Below are 17,375 nucleotides of genomic sequence, written 5' to 3'. Positions count from 1 at the left end.
ATGATATGATGAAAGGACACTCAGAAACATCCATGCCAGGGATTCCAACCCAGGACCCCTGGCGTCGTAGCTCGATGTGCTAACCACTCCGCCACGGGGCCCGGCTTTCATTGCTGTGAGCGTATAGTGAGCAAGGGGAATAATGACTTGTATTACTCTCGAATGCTACAGAAACAAGCATAAAAGCCTATTACCGGGCATAGGAAGAAAGAAGGGGCATCGGAACATTGAGCACTGCCACTCGAATTACATCTAAAGCACCAATTTACAATAAAATCAAGAAATACGATTTACGAGTTAGCATACATCAAGAGTTACTATTCAGGTACGTTGATAGATGTAAGAATATGTTGTTACATTTTGAAAAATAACTTTAAAGGTCATTTTTTTTATATTTTAAAAAAGTCGCACCCATAACAACACGAACTCACACCCCTGAGCTTACCCTTCCAGCGACACCACGCTTCGCCACTGGTGTAATCTAATACACAATCCTGGTTTAAAGGTTTTTGTCTATTTGCAACGGCTTCGTCAGATCTTTAAGGATTCATACTTTCTAATTCAGCACTCAGCTTTGTCAAAATCTTTCACAACAATGTTTTCAATCGGCAATAGCCTCGTCACATGATGTTAATGGCTTTCAACAAAACGTGGACACATACGATAGAGCAATCAGGCAGTGAAGCAAGTCTTCAGTTTCAGCATATTTTTATAGAATGGCTTCTATGCGTCTGTCCGTCTCAATGTAAATGCGTCTCCTCTTCCTGCTTTGGATTCCCAAGTCTTGAGCCATTATCCTCCAACTTATCTCTTCCGCTTCTTCTTTCATTTTTTGGAGAAGTAGGTAAACTTTCGGATTCGGTGCTTCAACGATCCTGTTGAACTTCTTGTTCCATCCTTCAACCGGATTATTTGTCCCGTGTCTTTGGTCGGAAACATTCCTTACATTGATTGGTATATTCTTGTTGTTCAACAACCACTGCTCCACAAAATAGTCCAGGAATTTTGTTAATTTTAGATCATGTGACACGCTCTCCATAATCCCGAGACAGGCTTCGTCGACTTTTTCTGTCGGTATCAACGCCAAAGCAGCACACATCCTACATGTTTTCCTAATCTCCTTGTTTTCTTTATACTCCTGTGCTAAGCCTAGTTGCTGTATCTGCCTTCACAGACACTGGTTAAAATGATACTTACAACAAGACACGAAAATCTGTGGAAGCACGTCTCTGATCGCCTGTATCACCGCAACCTCAAAGTTCAATTTAACGGTTTTCGGAGACCAACACCGACGTTTTAACGCCTCAAAAAGTTGCAAGTACGTCGATTTCTTCTTATCCTCCACTAAGACGTACACCGCTGGGGAAAAAATGTTTCTTTTTCTGAACTTCCACAAACAGAATGGATTGTATAAATCTGTTGAAACTGTTTAGAACAGTTTTTGAGTCTCTGGATTGTAATAACTTTCTGCCTTTTTCAGTTTTCTCTTTTCGTAAGTTCTAATAATCTATGCTGCATAACATATAAATAAAACCTATTGAAAAGGGAACATCATTTTTTACTTATGAAGTCATTATGTAATGTTGCACGAGGGGATATAAGAATTAGGAAAAGTTACTGACTGAAACATTTTGGAAATCACCAATATAAAGTTATTTTTACCAAGAGTGATTTTGAACTACAGTATTAAGAAATCAAAAGGATTATACAACAAACTGAACACTTACCTATAAGTTTTGAACGTAGAAAGGGTGACTGAGGACAAACTGTGATGATAGGAAGGGTGTCTGCTGGCATGTACTGGTAACGAATCTCAGAGTTGATTGGCGGATCAGTTATCAACCAATTCATAGTGCTGAAAAAGTGCATGGAAAAGATGACAAAGAACGCGACGACAGTAAACAGCCAGACAATTGTGTAAAACCCGCTCTGACTCGAAGCAACGTGGCCGAATCCATGGCACGTTGTGATCTCACAGAACTCGATTAAACGTCTTTTGTATTCGCAGTGTTTTGCAGTCTTTTTGTTCGACGCTGTCTCACTCCATTTCTTGCACACTAATTTCTTCTTCAGATCCCTCTGCCCGACCCTATGGCCGAGTGGTTAGCACATCGCGCTGCGACGCCAAGGGTCCCGGGTTCGAATCCCGGTCGGGCTTGGTTGTTTGTGAATGTCCATTCATTAATTTCATCATTTCATCACTCATACCCATCTTCGCAAATTAGCCAAGAGGCACAAAACGCGAAGTAAAATAAACTAAATCAATCAATCAATCAATCAATCTTCTTCAGATCCCGTCCACTGTCGATATGAATTCTGGACTCTGTGATTTGGAAACCGTAATAGTAGTTCTTTCTGATCATTTTTGCAACACAATGGTATGTTTCGGTGACAAAAACTCGCTGAGGTTTACTAGCAACAACTCGAATAATAGCTGAACTGAATTTTATTTCTACTAGTAATAAAAAGACGGCAGGCTAGTCACACTATAACAATAAAACCTTGTGCTTCATAATATAATATTTACTTAAAATGATTACAGTTTCTTGTAATTTTCTTTGACAAGTACATTATCTACATCTCTCTCTTTTATGCAAATTTAGTACGATTGAGTAATATTACACAAATATTACGATACTAACTAAAAATTCAGTAGTGCTTTGTGTTTTGTAATTATAATGCAAAGATAGGAAATGAGAAATGCAATGAGAAATGATTGAACATATGTGCTTCATTTGAAATTCTTGCTTTGAGAAAAATGTACTTTTCACGTCTAGTAAAATCATATAAATTCGACAATATTTCCAAGATATAGTTTACGTACACGTGTTACACAGAGACATATGCAAGATTAGTTGATTGAAAATGTAGATAGTATATCAAATTGTCCATGCTGAATTAAATCAGAGATCTGTTAGTACATTTGTCAAAACGATATTCTGAAATGTAGTTCGGTCGTATTTACAAATAGGTAACATTCCAAGATTAATATGTGAGTTAACAGCATTGATTGAGATATGAATTAACATTTCGTTAATCACAATGATCATTCATTATGCTGTAGGTTAGACCATGAGAACACCCTATTGCAGTTTCTATGCTATTGTTTCTCGTCTGAACAGTTCTGACAAATAATTTTGAGTAGCGAGTGCCTAGAAACTTTTACCATCTAAACGTTTTAGTATTAAAACTATTCACCTAGTGAGTGTTTAAAGTTTTCATCACAGCCTTGGAGATCTTGGATTTAAGGTTATTGGATTCCGGAAAGAAAGAGATTTAAAAATAATTACTGACACTGTTACCAGATCCACTTCAATATATCACCAAAATTCTCCCTACATTGACGAATATTCGCTGCTAAATTCACAGAGCAACCCAACGCGAGTCATCAACCTTTTCCACTGAACAGCAACTTCGTTTTGAGACAGTGTTGGTGACATAATGTACTGTTGGTTTAGCCATGCGTCAATAGTGTATTCGAAATGTCCACGATGGAAAGATTAGCGGTAATATCGGAAACGTGCATTAGGAAGTTACGATCGATTTAGCTGTTGGTAATGATACGTACTTCGCGTTCGATAATACAAAATTGAAATTGCTTGGTCATTTTGTATACTTAGAGTATTTGAGCAAATAGAAAGAAGGTAATTAGCCTTTTTTCTACAGCGAGGCGTGTGTGATGAGTGTGAAACACTGATGGCCTGCGAAGTTGACCTATAACTTATACAAATGTTACAATTTGTTTTACAGTGTTCTGCAGCGGGTAGAAAGTAATAAACAATACCTATATCAAGACAATATTCCTCTCTGATGCCATGTATATTATCTCCCCGTTCTCTCTCAGTATAACAACATTTTTAACCGGAAGTGATTGAAATATCATTTTCATTGCCAATATGGAGGTACTCGCATACTCGACGTACGTAATATGGTAACTATTACTCTGAAGTAACAATTTCCTTTATTATTTAAATGAGTATTTTTTAAAAAAACTAAATCAGAACTCATAGGTCTGTTTCAGATTTTCACTGTTTTGCATAAGCGCCGACTTAGCGTGTGATTTCTGGCTCTCATCCCTCCAAAGTTTACAACGACGAGTAGATATTAGAAAAATGTATATCACATTATCATTAACAAATTATGTAATAAGTATAAACTTGAAGCGACTGTTATAGAAACGTTCACATTGACAGCAGAGCGTGGTTGGAAAATTTATCTAAGCCTATTCTTTGCAAACTAATAAAATATTAATTTAAGACAGCGACGAGTCGTTAACCTTTGTTTTTTTAGTTCTTCGGCTTTTGCCTCGGATTCCATACTACTGATACTAGCACCCAAAATTTCGCCTATTTTGAGTTTCAAGTTGTTCGCATTTTGCCCATAAGGTAGGTATCGTTGTTCAGTGTTATTTAAATATTTGATTTCTTCATGTAGCTGAATTATTACATAAATAGTTGAATTTTTATAATTGGTAAAGCAGGAAAGTTAGTGTGTGAATGAAAAACACAAGTGTTCTCTTGAGTAAAGAACAGTAATAAGGTGCCAACATGAAAAAAAAAAAATAAGGATAAATAACCATCACAAATGGATGTTTTCAGGTTAACTGTTTTTAAAAAATGAACGTCTCTGTCCGAAAGTCAGTAAAATCTTGTCTTCCAGCGTCCCCCTCAAAAAGAGCATTTCAACACTTTTCCGTAACAAAATTTAGTAAATTATTCGTTTTGAAGAACTCATGGCAGTCTTTAGTAAAGAAACATTCACCACCTTCATTTCTTCTTAGTTCTTAAACGGAGTTACTTTGGACTCAATTCTGTTCTTCTGTCGTCTTTGGAATGATTCCTGAAAAGAAATTAACGACATTTAGAGCGAAGATTAAATATATCATGATTTTTCGCAGTGCCAGAATTACATGTCACCCGTGCTGAGGGACAAATTTCGGATCCTTCTTTGTGTCATCTAATATTCTTTTACAAAATAAACCTTATTAAAAAGCTCTCTTGAAGGCCAATTTATGTTCAGATAAGCTAATAAGAACTGGACTACAACTCACAGTAGGATCCGCACCACTCTACAATGTGCTTCTACTCGGAATTAAATCCTCGACCCTTTAATTACAAGGCAACGGGTATACCATTATACACCCTCGGAGAAGCCTTGCTTTCTTAAACGACGTGATATCGTCATAAGTGCTTTGTCCTTGCGATTAATTTCGTCTCAGGATATTTTTTATTCTCAATTTCTTATCCACAATTCAAGCTATCATTTATCCCTCCCTAGTCGCTACTCTCTCTTTCTCTCTCTCTCAGTCTCTCTCTCTCTCTCTCTCTCTCTCTCTCTCTCTGATATTTCTTGTCATTCAATATTACATAATATCCATCCCCATTCCTTTTTCGGCCTCCCGATGGCTCAGTAGTAGCGTCGTCGCCTTGTAATCAAGGGGTCCCGGATTAGATACCGGTTGGAGGCACAAAGTAGTTCCGATCCCACTTTAAACTCTAGGTCCAGTCCCAATTAGCCTTACTGTGCATAAAGTGGACTTGGAACACCAAATCCACCAATCAACCATTCCTTTATCTTCTCTGATTCTTGGGCCTCCCCGATGGCGCAGTGGTAGCGTCGTCGCCTTGTAATCAAGGGGTCCCGGGTTCGATACCCGGTGGAGGAACATAGTGGTTCGGATCCCACTTTAAACTGTAGGCCCAGTCCCGATTAGCCTTACTGTGCATAAAGTGGACTTAAAACACAAAATCAATCAATCAATTCTCTGGTTCTTGTAGTAAATTGTGGGGTGCACTTTTGCAGTTTAACGAAGCTCCGGCCGGCGCATGGATTCACAGTCAGGGTTTGTGTTGCGTTTGGGATTGTCCCTCATCTCATCAAATAACTTGACATCTCCATCGTAACGCTTAACTACAAATGGTAGAAAAGCGACCTAAAATTTAAAATTCACATAAAATCTAGCCTGCACTAAATATTTAGTCAATAATTAAACCCCTCCCATACTACCTCCGGGAAGAAAGTTAGAAGAAGTGGTTAGCACAGCACGCTACGACGCAAGAGTTCCCTGGTTCGAATCCCGGTCTGTGCATGGGTGTTCTCTGTTAGTGTCCCTTCATCAATTTCATCATAACATCACTTATCCTCATTTTCGCAATTACTGAAAAGTGGTAGAGAAGCTAAGTAAAATAAAACACGATAATTACACTCTGTGAAAGTGACGCGTGGCATTTTTACGGAACCCGCGAACGATCGACTCAGCCCTAATAAAATAATAAGGAAAATTAAAACAATATCGCTCAGTGGAAGAGGAACGAGGAAAATGATTCATAAATCTTGTGTTACAAACTTTTTGGGAATTAGTAAATTTATATAATATATAAAATGTATTTCCAGTGAGAGACAAAGAAACATGTACAGAGTATAATACTTACACAGACGTATGTCTTGAGTGCGTTGAAAATAAAAATGACGCATTCAATTAATGTAATAAAGCTAGCCCCCATACAAAAGCCCATTACGCCACCAATGTTACCTGCAACAACAAACATCATTTTATTAAGAAAAAGTTGGATAATATGTAAAACTACGTCAATTTAATATCCACAACGAAACGCTATTTACTCCCACTCAGAATTATCATAAATGGAATTTTCACTGAGAAATCAGAATATTATTCTCGTAATAGCCATTGCTATTTTATTAATTAAAATTCTTACTATAAAAATACTATACCAAAGTTATTTTAATTTCAGAACCAAATATATATAAAAGAAAACATTATAAATATCAGTTCATATGTACTAAAAAGGGTTTTCTCCAGTTGAATTTCTCAAAATTATACATTTGTAATTATTTCTCATTAGTAAAAAATAAGAATCAGCGAATTGAATTTTCCCAAATATACAGGTACATTCGCTCCGAATGTACAACGTTCATAATATTAATTTTATTTAATTCCACATTTTGATAATGAAGAGAAAAGCGAAAATGTAATTCAATTTACTGTCTTAGAAGGTTAACTGGTATCTTCTACACACACACACCCACGCACACGCGTGTTTCATGTAGGAAGTCAAAATTGAAAAAAAAGGTTTTTGCAGAAATCAAACCTTGAAATATTTCTAATCTATTTATGAATTAAAAATTTCGTCTCGATATACCGGGTGAGTCACCTAAAATTACCGCCGGAAATATTTCGTAAACAACAATAAATATTGAAAAACTGTTTTCGTAGATATATAGGTAGAGGAAAATGTCTAAATATGGGCCACCCTTTTTTTGTTGTCATTTTCGGAGGGAAAAAATTAATATATCAAGCACCTGCCTTGAAAATGCTTATCTATGAAATATATATTTAAATGTAATAGCATGGTAAAGTATAAAAGGTCTCCATTCTTTTAATGTGGTAGCGTCATTGCCTTGTAATCAAGGAGTCCCGGTTTCGATCCCCGGTAGGGGCACAAGGGTTCGGATCCCACTTTAAACTGTAGGTCCAGTCCCTTGTAGCCTTGCTGTGCATAAAGTGGACTTAAAACACCAACTCCATTCTTCTTATAAAAAATAAATTTCCTTCAAATGGTAAAATGATGTATTTCACAATTGTGGTCTAAATATGGGCTACTAGTGTCAATATCACAAAATCAAATTAAAATTTAAAAAAACAGTCATTTATCGCTAAAACATTATAAAATTCATATTTATGAGTAATCTGTTGTTTTGAAAATCACGCGGATTGAGAAAAATCGAAATTAAGAAAAACATCCAAATATTTGTTGAAAATGTGATCTCAACATTAGACCTCATGTCATAGCCCATATTTAGACCATCACGCTATTTTTCTTCTTCAATTTATTTTCGCTCTCTGTGGTACATATTTAAAAAAACAAATCATGGCATTATAAAAGCCCACATTTGTTTTATGTACCGCTAATATCATAACCTATACAAAGCAGATGAGAATTCAGAAAACGCTGAGTTAAAACATACCTGCAAAAAGTTTTCGGAGGTCGAAATTTATAACAGCGTCTAAGGCCGAAACTAACCACCACTTTCTCTTGCGAATTGACACCGCAACCTCTGTCCTTGACAGATAACCAGTTCCCATAACCTCTGCCAGGCTACAGCACCCGGGAGCGCTAATAACTCCAAAACCCATATTTAAACCTTCGCTCATATTTAGACCTTCTCCTCTATGAGAGGGGCTCAAATTCTAGGACACAATTCGTTCAACTACGCAAGGAAGTACGATTTTCAACACAAACTTAGTTTTTTTTTTAAATGAAAACCCATTTTATTTTTAGCTTATTTGAAAGTACGGAAAAATCCAGAACAATGGCGTTTGTTACATTATAACACGTCAAGTAGTTCTCAAGTAATTGTAACCTGAAGTTGAGGGTGAAGACGCATCCTCCACTATGCCTGTCGGCAGAGCCGAGCGCAAATGTCGTCGCGCATACAACCTGCACGCTTGGGGTGCATTTCTCCTACACTCGCCATAGATAAGTATCATACCGGCCTTTCCAGAGTTTGAAAAAACATACAACCAACACTTCTGTCGCACGTACACTTTCACAAACGTCTTGTTAATTAGTGTACTTTGTTACGCCCTTGCTTTATTTGATAAATTTGATAAATCAATTTGAAAAATAAAAAAATGTATACGGTGCAAACTTGAAGGAAGGAAGTTGAGGAAATATCCCTTTTTTTTTTTTGGAGTGTCCGAAGACGAGGCGCAACATAATATATGTTCATTTTGGGTCATTGTAGCCAGAAAAAAATGGGTTTTATTTGTCCTTTTTGCCTTTTCCGGCGGTTTTCTTACTTATTGGTCCTTTTTTAGCCTTTTTTTAGGTCTTAACGGCTTTCTTTTGCAACTTCACCTTCTTTCGACTACGTTTATACTGCCCATTCTCAATTCGAATCGTCATCCGATCATCAAAGTCACCTCTTAAACATCCTTTCTGTAGTAAAGAAATAAAAATGAATAAATAAAGAAATATATTTGAAACATCCCTGAAACGAGAGAGAAACATTTTTGGACGACTGAAGCAGGTACGGTACAAGATCCTTTAACCGTAACTTGTCTTGAAAGTCGCGCTGTAAGTGGCAACTTTCTCTTGTTTTGAAGCTTTCAGCACGGTGTATACGACCATATACATTAAATATGTAATTAAAACTGAAGTTATTAATTAATTTGGATCACATTTATACGTCCTTTTTCTGGTTTTAGGTCCTTTTTTATATTTTTAGGCCTTTTTATAGTTCTTTTTTTGGCAATTTATAGGTCTTCAACTTCCTAGCCCTGGTCATGCGCAAACGAGAAAAGTTGATTGTTCCGATGTACTAAAAATTATGGCGTAAATGAATGAACGCCAATTAAAAATTAGAAAGATGTTAATGTACTAACATTTATGTATGTAACCGATGGCGGAATGTTTAATACTTTTTAGTTAACAAATATTTGTTAACTCAGAAAGATGTATCAGAACCTTTCAGATAATTTGTCAAAGCTTACGTATGTACAAACTACACATTTTATTGTAACCCGCAGTTGTTGGAACGTAACAACTTTTCTAAGCACTACGCATAGTATGCAGAAGAGTAACATGTTTGTTACAATACACGAATGGCGTCAACAGGGGGATACGTATGTTACGACACACGAATCAACATGTGAGAATGTTTGTTTCAAGCGTCAACTTTACGTTACAATTACTTAAGAACTGTTTGACGTATTGCAATGTAACAAACGCCATTCTTCATGAATTTTTTCCTTACTTTCAAATGAGCTAAAAATAAAATGGAGTTTCCATTAAAAAAAAACTAAGTTTGTGTTGAGAACCATATTTCCTTACGTAGTTGTACGTATTGTGTCTACTAATTTCATGAGCCCCTCTCATACCTTTATATCTGCAAAAGCAGTTTTGCAATATTTATTTTTTAAACTTTATTAATTTTCTAATGTAAAATTTGGTGTAGGTGATTTTGTCATGTTTGTCTACTTTTAAAATTATATCTTTATTTTTTTATTTACGTTAGAAGACTGTAGAATTAAGAAATATCGCATTCTTCTGTACCGCAATAATTAGATTAGAACTAAAAGTTTTTATACACTCACTGATCCAATCAGATAACGTTTCCGGGTGCTGCACAATTACTTTGTAAGGATCAGGAGATGCGTAGAATCTCAGTTCTGATACAGTAGATCTGAAAAATAATACATTTTACACAAGAAATAAAGAGAATCAAAAATACATGTAACGAAATGCAATAGAAAATATTCTGTTTTTGGTTGAAATGGTAATTGTTATTTTACAAAAATAACTATAATAAACTAATAAAATAAGTCAATGTTATTCCTATTATTATTATTATATAAATGGGGAGCCTTGCTACTCAATGCAACAGATGAGGTAATATCCATCACAACTGATTCCCATTATATTTTTACATTTCATACAAATAGTATACTGAAATTCTTAGTTATTGTATTTTGTATTGTGGTTTTTCACACCTCGTTCAAGAAAAGGCTTTAAAAGTTCGGGGAAAATTTTACTCATAATGTTTATGTTGTGTGACTTCTCACATATAACTGTAACTTTTGGAAACTGTGAAACCATTTAATCTTTAGACATTTATCCAATAGACAATGCAATCAATGGTACCACGTTGTTCACGAACTAATTGATAATAAAGCAAAACGACATCGGTTGGGGTTTAGTTCAGACCCTAATTGTGAGCAGTGTTTATTACAAGATACAATAGCACACAGAATGGCGCACTGTGGAGAGGCAAAACAAGACTGGCCGGTACTCCAAAAAATGATAGCACATATAAGTCGATCATCAGTTCAGTGTATTACTCCGAAATTAATAATTTTTCCGGAATTTAATTCTTTCCCCGCTACAAAGCGTCGATCGATACAGTGGATTATAGGTACGTACATGATATATATTTTTTTCAATGGACAAACAGGAAACAATATGACGGACTATTACCGCAGTGAATATGGGAAAATTTTACCCAGTAAAAAAAAAAGTTATATGCAAACTATATTCAACACACATTGTATGACTCAAGAATAATGTAACATTTGTGAAAGTAACCACAAATGAAGTATGGTTAAACCTTGTTAAAAAGTAGTAGTATGTAATAGAGTTATATTGCAATAAAAAAGTGGTTAGCACATCGCGCTGCGACGCCAAGGGTCCCGGGTTCGAATCCCGCTTGAGCTTGGTTGTTTGTGAATGTCCATTCATCAATTCCATCATTTCATCACTCATCCCCATCTTCGCAAATTAGCCAAGAGGCACAGTAGTGGTGTTTGTGGTGGGATGAGCACAAGAAAGTACGAACCCCTCTCCAGCAGATTTGCCATACTTAAAACTTGCTCAACATGCCCATATGAGTTTTTTGCTCAAGTGTGGAGCTCTTATAATTCAAGATTTTTGTAAAAAATGCCCTCGGGAATTTTTCAGAAAGTACGAACCCCTCTCCAGTAGATTTGCTATACTTAAAACTTGCTCAACATGTCTATTTGTTTAAGTGTAGCACCTGCCTAACCCAAGAATTTTATAATTCGGAAAATATCAAACCCCCCCTCAAGCATATTTACAAAATTGCATCAGTTTGTCTATAAACTTGTATCCATACCCACCTATACATATTTACTTCAGGTTTAAGTTCAATTGGATACCATTTAATTTGCTTATTTAATATTAAAACAATGCAATATGCAGAGCCTACCTCTAGAATCGCTTCGTGCTTGCATGTTTCTCCTCTGTGTTAGTGTGTGGAATTCCCGAGACGGTAGTATTGATTTTTGCCTTGACCTCAGCGCCGGTATTTACAGAAATTCCCGAGTATTCCATCATTCAGTATTGTGAGACTGACTGAGGAGAATAGATGTGTTGATACAGTACTTCTCATACTTACAGGTTTAAATTCATATTGAACAATATAAAATCTGATATTTGTTGTAATCCACTCATATTTAGAGTCAAGCTTATATTTGTCCCAGCGTGTTATACATAACAAGGTTATTGCTATTCAAGACATGCATGTCCGTGCAGGCATTTGCGCTGGGTCAATGTGAATGATTTTATACTTGTGGGCTATTGGCTTTACAACCTGTCATAAGATTAATATTAATAATATTAATCCATAGAGATTAGATTTAAAACCCAGGAAATTTTATATAAATACCAAAGCCAAAAATATTAACACACATACACACATATACACCTACACACACACAAAGCACACAGCTGAACCCAACTGATATTTTTTATTCAGTATAAAGTTTTGAATTGAAACCCAGGAAATTGTATATAATAAACAACAACAAAAATGCCGAATCAAAAATATTGTAATCAGTGCAATAAGAATATATCCAGCTCTAATTGGGCCAAGCATCAAAAAATTTGCAATCCAGACAAATACAAAACTCCCACAAAAATTTGCCCCAAATGCAATAGAAAATATAACATGGAATATTTCACATATAAACATAAAGATACTTGCTCTGTACAGTCATCAACATTGCCCCCTCAACCATCTACATCTGGTCTGAAAAGAAAGCACGAAGTACCTGTTAATGCCAGAGCAGCAAAGCAACCATGCCATGCACCCATCCGTAGCAGTTTTAATACCCAACTTAGGGATTATCGGTTTGTATCGGAGCCAAGATGCGGCATTGAGAATTTCTTGAACAGTATAAATCCTAATCTGCAGGCAATTCTAAATGCACAAAATGGCTCTTATAAGCTCGCCCTCAAATTGTTTGTACAATATAAGAAACCAAATGACACAAAATTTACACACCCCCATGTAACAGAAACTGTACCGGTATATTCAAACGCAAATTTAGACACAATAATAAGCAGATTGATGGATCAACTGAACATGAAACACTCTGAATTTGCGGCAAAAGAGTCCGGATGGAGCCTATGCGGCTCTCCGCACAAGTTATATGTTAATATTTCTGAATTCAACCTATTACAAGGATCTACATATCTGCCATTACCTGCCAATATCAAAAACAAAAGAGCCGTGGTCAATATAAAAAATACCGACCAGAAATGCTTTCTGTGGTGTATTTTAGCTGCTTTGTATCCAGTTTCAAGGAATCCTCAGAGAATAAGTTATTACAAACAACATGAACATGATTTTGACGATGCAATGGAGGGTTTGGAATATCCAATGTCTGTTCAGAATATTGATAAATTTGAAAAAAGGGCCAGGCACATCGATGGCAAACAATTATCTATTAATGTATTTATTTGTTCCACTGGCAATTGCCCGATAGCACCTCTCAGAATCAGTACACTTGATGATGAATCTGCAATTCCGATTGATCTGCTCTTAATTGAAAAGGATGGTACATATCATTACACTCTGATACATAATCTTGAAGCTTTAGTGAGAACACAACTAGACAAATATAAAAAAATATTCAAGTTGTGCAGAAGATGTTTGACTGAATTTGATGGTAGAAAAATGGTGAATGGTGTTTGTGAAGAGAGTGCAGAAATTGCAAAAAACAAGTTAATTGAGCATCTGAAATACTGTGGGAACCATAAACCTGTTCATATGGTGATGCCCAATCCAAGTGAAAATTGCAAATTCAAAAAGTATGAAGCCTTGTTGGAACACCCGGCATATATTGTCTGGGATTCCGAATCAAATCTCAAATCTCTTGCATTCTGTAGCCCAGATCCCGAAGAATCTTCAAGTACACCATACCAGCAACATGAACCTTCCAGCTTTTGTTATGTGGTTGTACAGGATGGTATTGTTACTAAAGAATATTCATACAAGGGACCAAATGCCATCAAAATATTTGCACATAGAATAGAAAATGAGTGCCGTGACATAGCATCTAACATCTTATTAAAATCAAAGCCTATGTTGCCTTTAACAGAGGAACAGATTGAAGATTTCAACAATGCAGAAAAATGCCCGGTATGTGATTGTGAATTTTCAGATACAAATATCAAGGTTCATCACCATTCTCATACAGATGGTAAATTCTTAATGGCCCTGTGTAATAGCTGCAATATTCAGATCAAGAGACCAAGATTTATCCCCATATTTTGCCACGGAGCATCCAATTATGATTTTCATCATCTGGTCAGATACGAGGGGTTTGAGAAGCAGAATTTAAATATTTTAGCTGAAAATGATGAAAAATATATATCTATTAGCAAGATAATTAAAGTTGATGGTGTTCCTATTCACATAAGATTTCTTGATTCTTACAGATTTTTATCAGCTAGCCTGGATACACTGGCCACTCAATTATCTGATGATCAATTCAAAATCACACGTGCATTGTTTCCAAATCAGGACCTGAAATTAATTAGGCGGAAGGGTGTATATCCATATGACTATGTTACAGATTTTTCTAAATTTGATGAGTGTTCCCTGCCACCACAAGAAGAGTTTTACAGCAGAATTAGAGGATCTGGAATCAGTGATGATGATTATCGCCATGCTCAGTTGATGTGGAACTATTTAAAATGCAAGACATTTGGTGATTATCACATGGCATATTTGAAACTTGATGTCACTCTCTTAGCTGATATATTGCAAGCATTCAGAAAATCTTCCATGCAAAATTATAAACTGGACCCAGTGTATTTTTACAGTGCCCCGGGCCTAGCATGGTCTGCAATGTTTTTCAACACCAAAAAGCAATTGGATCTGATCCACGATCAAGATACGTATCTGTTTATGGAGCAATGTATAAGAGGTGGGATGGTGCAATGTTCCCAGAGATATGCCAGAGCAAATAACAAGCATATGCCTGATTATGATCCAGCACGGCCATCAAATTATATACTGTATGTAGATGCAAACAACCTCTATGGTCACGCTATGATGGATAAATTGCCATATGCAGGGCTTGAATGGGTTGAAGATTTTAATATTGAGAATCTTCATAATTATGATGACAGTAACCATGGCCTATTCTTAGAGGTTGATCTGACAATTCCTGATGATTTGCACAATAAATTTTCTGATCTGCCCCCAATTCCCGAGGTTCAGTGCTCACCTGGCTCTAAACAGAAGAAACTCATGATGACTCTGGAGCCGAAACAGGGTTATGTCATATATTACAAAAACCTCCAGTTCCTGATGAAACATGGTGTTCAAGTGACCAAAATTGGAAAAGTTTTGAGGTTCAGGCACTCAAGATGGTTGAAACCATACATTGATACAAACACGGAGCTTCGAACATCTGCAAAAAGCGAATTTGATAAGGGCTTGTTTAAATTGATGGTGAATTCAGTGTATGGCAAAACTATTGAAAATGTCAGAAAACATACCGATGTTAAAATAATTACTGACCCCAGCCGGAGCAAAAAATTGGTTGCAAAGCCCAACTTCAATTACAGAAGAATTTATGATGAGCACATGGCACTTTTCAACATGAAGAAAACAAAGATCAAATTTGATAAACCTATTTATGTAGGGGCTGTGATATTGGAATTGTCCAAATTACATATGTTAATATTGTATTATGATGTGTTGAAACCTTTTTATGGTGATCGTGTAAAATTATTGTACATGGACACGGATAGTTTTATTCTTGATATTCAAACAGAAGATGTTTATCAAGATATGTCACAGCCTGAATTGTTTCAATACTTTGATACCAGTGAACATACAAGAATTCAACCCCACAACAAAAAGGTGCCTGGCAAGTTAAAAGATGAGACATGTGGTGATGTTATTGTGGAATTTGCTGGGTTAAGTGCCAAGGTGTACAGTTTTAAAACATGTAGTGCTGTTGTCAAAAAGGCCAAGGGTATTGGCAGAGTTACTGTGGAAAAAGATCTTGTATTTGAAGATTATAAAAATTGCATCAAATCCCAGAGTTCAATTAGAACATCAGAAAATAGAATTCAGAGTGAGGATCACTTATTGACTTCAAATGTTGTAAGAAAAGTGGCCCTGGACCCACATGATGATAAGAGACGCATTTTATCATGTTGCATACATACTCTACCTTGGGGGCATTGTGATTTGAAAAGTGGAAATCAATGCCCAATTACAGAGCATGATTTGAAATAAATAAACATGCCCATGAACTTATTTGGGTTCAAAAAACAGGCTATTATGGAGCTGCCGACACCACAACCCTCTCCTGATATGCTGTCTAAACTGAGTGGCTTGTTAATTATTCATCTGAACAGCATACTTACAGATAATGATGAAGAAACAGGCAAAACATTGTACATATTTAACAATAATTTAAATCATTACTAATTACCTGTAGGTGGTGAATTGCAATTTATTACAACCCCTGAGGGTGATGTTAAAATTTCAGTAGGGAGAAATATTTATAGAATTAAGCACTCAAACATGGTTTCTGGCACTGTATATACTGTTTCTGCTGGTGACTGCTTATATATTGAGGTCCCTGGATCCTATGGCAAGCTTATACCCTTTTTTATAGAATTAAGAATCAGATACTCTATAATAAATAACCACTAAAACAAAAATGCCTAATGATATATTTGGCCATACAAGACATGAAGATCACAGTGATGAGATTCTGATGCTTGATGTCAGAGTTAAGAAATTAAGAAGTGATTTACAAGCTTTACAAACCACACTCAATGCCAGTCTTCAATTAGAAATTACCAATTTGCAATCACAATGCATGGACCCTCTTCTTAAAATTGATTCTGAACTCAAAGTGCTGCTTCAGAAATATACTGACCTGGCAACATTGGATAATTTTCAAAGTTTAGAAGAAGCTGTAGCAGCTCTTCAAGCCAAATTTAAGACCCAGGCCACCAACTCCGAGCAATTGAAACAGCAATTGGAAGAGCAAATAAATAATGTCCAGACACAGCTCCAAACAATTGTCAAAAGCATAAAATCACAAGAAGATTTTGATCTAGTGATTTCCACTCTAAAAGAACAGATTCAGTCACTCCAGATACCTAATCTGGACCCCTTGAACAATGCCATAGCCGAGGTTAAAGAAAAAATTGAGACACTTGAAAATTTTATGAACAACTTGCCATCTTCTGATGCTTTGAATGCAATAACTCGGAGTGTTGCAAATATTAAGCTGCAACTTGAAACATATGAAGATTTTGGAAAAATTCAAAGTTCCATAACCCATCTTGAAGGTACAATAGCAGCAGTGCAAAGTGATTTGGCAAATGTACTAGAATCCCGCCTGCCCGGAATTGTAGACACCCTTGTCAGTGTCCAGCAACAAATCACAAAGCTTGAAAACCTCAACACTGAATCTGAGCTATCTCATTTTCATCACTTGATCGATGATATCCAAACAAAGCTTGAAATTTTACAACAATCAACACCCACTCAGGCAGATATAGCCCTGCTCCAAAATG

This window comes from Lepisma saccharinum, chromosome 18 (assembly GCF_977018435.1).
Source record: "Lepisma saccharinum chromosome 18, izLepSacc3.1, whole genome shotgun sequence".
Lineage (NCBI taxonomy): Eukaryota > Metazoa > Arthropoda > Insecta > Zygentoma > Lepismatidae > Lepisma > Lepisma saccharinum.
Note: the sequence above shows the minus strand (reverse complement) of the source record.